This window comes from Typopeltis vanoorti, chromosome 10, assembly GCF_054136105.1.
Source record: "Typopeltis vanoorti isolate ZY-2024b chromosome 10, IOZ_Tvanoo_1.0, whole genome shotgun sequence".
Taxonomy (NCBI): domain Eukaryota; kingdom Metazoa; phylum Arthropoda; class Arachnida; order Uropygi; family Thelyphonidae; genus Typopeltis; species Typopeltis vanoorti.
In genome coordinates, this window is record NC_143558.1 from 29,562,357 (window position 1) to 29,568,536 (window position 6,180).

Here is a 6,180-nt window from a genome sequence, read left to right on the forward strand (position 1 = left end):
TACCTCCCCTGACTTCCACTCAGGATTGTCTGCGTCGTTGTGAACCTGGATTTCCCGTACAACTCCCCACTTAGAGAATAGGCTACGAATTATATCGTTGTTCTCTGCATATTCTAGGGGAAATCGTGGTATCTTAAGGGTTCTCAGGATGCTCCCAACCATGAAGGGAGATACTTTTACTTTACCACAGTCAAACCCTTGGTGAAGCTTTTCTCTTGTCTCCATATTTCGATCACTACTTGGTATCTTCCAAAAATGTTCTTTGCGCCGACGCAGTCTGATAGCTTTCACCATCGCCCTTGCCGGTATTGTGGCGTCAACCTCAATTCCGAGGGTACAGCCACGTGGCAGAATGGAGGGCATGATCAGATGGAGAGAGCCTAACTATTCCCACCACCAAGTGTTTGATATTTCCCCAGTCCGGGGTTTAGAAAGTTCTGTAAATTTCCAGTTAAATATCGTAAACCTCGATGGGACTCGTACCGATATTAACGGTTAAGAACAGAAACTATACACTTTATCTAAGCCAAACAGCCGAGAAGCGATCGAAGGGTATTGGATTAAATGAATCAATCACCACATCTCTCCCTTTAGTAAAATGGTGAACAGATAGAAATAGGTAGAATGGGAGTTCATGCCTTTCATCACTGGCCTCTTTAGATTTAAAAAAAAAAAAAAAGTTGTGCTGAGAGTCAGCTTGATAGTGAGAGAGGAGGAGAAAAGATAGAGTGGATAGTTAAGAAGCCTCAGTCGATCTACTTGGGCTGACTTAAATGTCAGCACCAAGCAGATCTCCGACATTATCTCCCTCCATCCGTTCTTTTCAGCTTTCCCCGGTCAGTCACCTCTTCAGGTGTCTGCCCGAGGAAAGTGGGGAAAAACAAATAAAAGAAGCACCACATGAAAAAGAGGAACTAGTAAATAACATTAAAAATTACATATAACAATTTGTAAGAAACTAGGTAAATTCTGAAATTTCAACCTGAATGACCAGTTTAATACTGAGAAGAGCAGGGGCAGAGCCTGGCCTGGGTGATGCAGCCCACAAGGAGCTGCACCGCCTCGGTGTAAGCCTTCGCAGCCCAGGTTCTCAGGATACCCCCCTACTGTGTGGAATAGACATAGACCTTTTTTACAACAAAAATTCTAATCTGAAAGAGGACAAAAAGAAGAAAAAACATACCAGAATTTTTTTCCCGCTCTGGCAGATCGATACTAGGAGTCGACTGACTTGTTAGGCGAGGTTTAAATCTTCCTGCTGTCTATTATTGTGGGTTTTAATGATGAGATCTGCTAATTTGTCTCCACGGACGTGGTTTAGCATGTAAAGGCCTCTGTGCAGTGCTAGTCCCACGTCGTCCTCTGCATCGATAAGACCAATGATCTTTTCAGGAGTGATTTCATCTATATTATCGACAAACACGTCGTTCCATTCTGCACTGACGACTCTTGGCCCGTTGTGTCCTGTGAGTATCAGTTGAATGTCTCCGAATGTTTCTATTGCTTTTCGTAGTCTCGCCGCCTCCTCGGGGAAATCTTTTAAGAGATGCAATATAGGTGCATTGGCCTTTGCATGAGGAACTAGATAAAAAATAATTTGTGAGTTCAACGTATCTCATCATTGGCCTGTGGAGTAAGATAGGCTGAGAGTCAGCAGATAGTAGGAGAGGAAATAAAGATAGAGTGCATAGTAGTAGAGTAGATGAAAGAGGCCTCAGCTGACCTGTTTTAGCTGTTGATCCCCCAGGGGTGCTTCTAAAACGGTCGTTGATTTTTCGCTTTTAAAAAGGAAAAATCCTGAAAAGGAAAAAAAAAAGGAGAGACTAAGCAAATTTAACAAGTGTAAATAAATCTAAAGACTATGTGGAAGACAATTCTATAGAGGAATGAGTTTGCCGAGCAAACCCAGAACAGTATAACCAGGAAAAGAAGGGAGATGACCTGGCCCGGAAGACCCCGCCCTGAAAAGGGCTTGGGACCACCTCGATGTTGGCCTTCGCAGTCCGGGTTTGTTCAGGTCAACCCCAACCTGGGGACAGAAAAACTTTTAACTGTGAAAGGACTAGACATACCTGTGGGTTAAACGCTAATCAGGAAGGAAGATCGAGATAGCGTCAACACCTACAACTTGAAGGTGTTATAGGTGCAGACACAACCGGATTCCCCCCTGTATGATCTGGCAGATGGTTGCTGGATCGCACCATCTCCTCAGGAACCGCTCTTCTCCCCGTAGGTACCTTTCCTGCTCCAGGAAGCGGCGGAGGTAGGCTGAGAGACAGTTTTTAACACGGAGATAGATGCGATCCCCCTCGTTAAGAAGGTGTTTTTTCCTGATTTTCCAAATGTGGTGCTTAATCACATTTATTAGGAAAATCAGGTGTTTCTTGTTTTTGGTTACTGGGGGAGGAAACTGTAGAAAGACTATTTCGGGGAATGTGAGCGCTGGGATCGCAAGCACCTCAGCCAGTCTGTGCCAAACACGCTGTGCTGGCGGGCAGTGAAAGAAGAGGTGCCCTACGGTTTCTATCGCACCGCAGACGTCGCAGAAGGGGTTGCATGGTCGCGGGTTGTAAGCTGATTTTACCAGTTTCACCGGGAGTCTGCCGTAGGCGATTCTCCAGGCTACGTCCCGGTGAAATGGTTGCCCCCAGCTGTTTTTTATGTTGGTGAACAGCACCTCTTCGTTTGTGCCCAGATCGGGTTTTTCCCAGTCAAAGCTGTCAAAAATTTTCCAGTACAGCTTGTTTGGGCTGAGCTGAAGCACTCGAACTCCATCCGTTGCAAATTTTTTAAAAAGTTTACATATTGTGTAGTACCACTCCGGCACCGTCTCCGCACATGGTCCGGCGCGGCCAGCGATCCCGAAGTAGGGTATGAAAAATCCTAAGAAGTATTTAATTAGATTGCCGGAAGTGTGATTTGATGCCAGTGCTTTCCGTATGGTCTGAGCAGTGTTGGTTAGGTGGCAGTATTTGAGGATTGGCAGGGCGAATCCCCCTTGTGTGGGGGGAAGATGGAGAAATGCCCTGCGCACCTCGTGTTTCCTGTTGTTCCAGAAAAAATTAGTGATATGTTTGTGAATGGCGTTGTCTTGTGTGTCTGTTATGTTTGTGAGGTTGATGGTGTGCAGTAACATCGGTTTTAGGACTGTTTTGATAACTGTTGCTCTACCTTCGAATGATAGGTAGTTGGGACTGAAGGGTTTGAGTTTTTCGCGACACATTTCTATTAAGTGTTGTGTTTGCAACACTGGGGTCTCTAGGAAGGGAATTCCTAGTATTGTTAATGGGTCGGTTGTGGGTTTCAGACCATATGGAAGACTGGCAGGATCGAATTTCCCATAAATTTTGATTCTTGTTTTTTCTGGGTTGGTGTGAAGACCACTGAGCACGCTGAACTCTCGCAGTATGCCGAAGAAGATGTAAATCGATTCGGAATCCCTAAGGGTTCCGACAATGTCATCGGCATATGCGACAGTTTTGCTCTGTTTGGAGCCTGAGGGTAGCGGTATTCCTCTTACTGCGCGCGTCTCATCAATTTTTTTTAGAAGAGGCTCTAGTACTAAAGAGAAAAGAAGGGGGCTAAGGGGGCAGCCTTGCCGAACCCCTCTGCGTATGGGAATGGGTTCTGAAAGAAACCCATTAATCGCAATTTGCGTTGTTGTTTTACTGTACATGCTTTTGATTGCTTCCCTTACGCAGGCCGCCACTCCGACTTTCTCTAGGATATAGTGCAGGAAGTTGTGCTTTGCACTATCGAACGCTTTATCTAAGTCTACTGATATGAGTGCAAGTGGGAGTTCCTTGTTCGTCACAAAGCGAAGAAGGTCTCTTATCAGGAAGAGGTTGAGCGCCATCGATCTTCCCGGAACTCCGTATACTTGAGTGCTGGTTAGCACATTCCCAATGCCCAACTTCAGACGGTTACAAATCACTCTTGCGAATAATTTGTAGTCTGTGTTAGTCAAGGAAATGGGCCTCCAGCTACTCATGCTATTCAGGTCTCTCCCTTTTTTGGGGATGAAAATCGTGTACCTGTTGACAAAGTCAGCAGCACGTCACCAGTGAATAGGAATCCGTTGAATAATGAGACCAGGATAGGCAAGATGAAGTTCCAGGCTGAGCGATAGAGCTCAACGCCTAGCCCATCCAGGCCAGGGGTTTTCCGTAGGTTAAGCTGTTTGTAGACTCGAGTAACCTCTTCCGAAGTGATTGGTCTCTTTTGAAGAGTTCTGAGGTGTTCAGGCATGTTGTCAATGTTCCACATTCCGAGGTCGCCTGTCTCCTCAGCTTCGTCGGAATAGGTTCTCGTGTAATGCTGGGAAAATTGCCGCAGGATGTCTCCCGTGGTTGTGAGTGTTTGCCCGTTAGCATGAATTTGCCGAACCGCTTTCCCGTCTTGTGCTGCTATGCGCTGACGGTTATAAAAAGCGGCCGAAGGTGTTTCCGCCTGCCGGAGAAACAATCTGGTGCGAAAATCGAGCTCGGCGACTTTTTTTCGTCGAAGTGCCTCGAGTTCGATTTCCACGGCTTTAATAAGCGAATCACTAGGAATACCGTTTCTCTGGTTAGCCCGGTACCACCCTAGCTCTCGGTACAGCTCTCTCATTTTTTTCCTTTGCACGTGAGCTCTTTCTCTGGAGATGTTTTGGAAGAGCTCTTTTGCCTCGGTTTTGAACTGGGCCCACGCGTCCCAGTCCCAGTGGGCCCTTTTCCTTCCTTCGCATAGCAGCTGCAAATCCTTGCTATAAATTTTGGGGAAGCTTGGAGGCATTTTCCAGGGTCCTCTTGATGTTTCTACGACCTCGGGTAGTTCGATGTTCATCAGAACCATTTGATGGTCTTTTATCGAGCTACCGACCGCTATATGCCTGACCGAGATAACTCGTGGCCCAAGGTTTCTGGAAATATAAAGGCAGTCTAGTCGCGTTGCGACTCCTCCGCTCGCCCATGTGGTACCCACTGTGTCTGGATTATGTTCCCTCCAGATGTCGATGAGGTCGACATTATCACAGCAGAGTTGCAGTTCCCTAGAGCCACCGGTACCGGAGTTGATGTTGCCACCAACTTTGTCAAATCTTACGTCAGCGATGCAGTTCCAGTCCCCCCCGGCGATGATATACTGAGCCCCGTGTAAATAGGGTTCTAGGGACATGAAGAACCCGCTTCGCTGGTGGGCGTTGTTGGGGGCATATACATTAAGGAAGCGGATGACTCTACCTCCAAACTTCCAGTCTATAGAGACTAGACGTCCTGCAGCATCTTTCTGTACATTGAAAAACCCGCCTAGAATAGGCTGACGAACAAGGATCTCTCCCCCCCCCTTGCACAGCGCTCTCCGAAACACCAGAAGCTCTGTACAGGGAAGCTCCTGGAGAAGTTTTCTATGTCCCAGTACTGATAAAAGTGCGTCTCCTGAAGAAAGAGTACATGAACCTCATGCAGTAAGATTAGGCTCCAAACAGCGCGTTGTGCGTTGACGGAGCGCAGACCGTTAATGTTGAGAGTGGCGACGCGAAAAGTGTTGTTCATGTTAGTGGTGTAGTTATAGGGAGGCATGATTAGAATTTTAGTGTCTCTTCGGTAACTATTTTGATTAGTGCTTGGTATAGCGCTGTGATGTCGCTGTCGTGTAAGCCCATATTGGCGGCTAGAATGGAGTTCCTAAAGGAGTTTTGTTCCTCATTTAGAATATCTGGCACGGCAAGTTTGTCCCATTCCAAGCCAACACAGGGTTTTGATGAACCCTTTGTGTAGTGGGCATAGAAGTGTGGCTCGCCGTTTTTCTCTATGGCGTTGTGGATTCTTTCGAACCCGTCCTGGTCTTTTTGGACGTGGTGGAGAATAGTAGCTCCCCCTGGAATTATTTTAGGGAATGGTGCTGGGGTGGGTTCTGTTCCTGTCGTGGGGAGGGTAGTAGGGTTTCCGCCCATAGGCAACCTTTTAAACGAAGCTTGTTCGTCTTCTACCTGCTCCCTTTGACGTTTTGCTGTAGAGGTGTCCATTTCCTCTATGGCAGATGCTGTGGTTGTATCTGCGTTCGTGGTGGTGGGGGGAACGCTGGCTGTTGAATTTTGGCTTCTGTACTTTTTGGTTTTACCCAGTGATACTTGTTTGAACCCCTCTTGTTTGCCACGTTTGGGTTGGGCTGTTGATATCGGTGGCGGGGTCGGGGTGGGTA

At 46.9% G+C, this 6,180-nt stretch overlaps 1 pseudogene; it reads right to left on the reverse strand.

The window, feature by feature from the left end:
- Window positions 1-430: 430 nt before the first annotated feature.
- LOC150102284 (U2 spliceosomal RNA) lies at window positions 431-546 on the reverse strand (annotated as a pseudogene).
- Window positions 547-6,180: the final 5,634 nt, after the last annotated feature.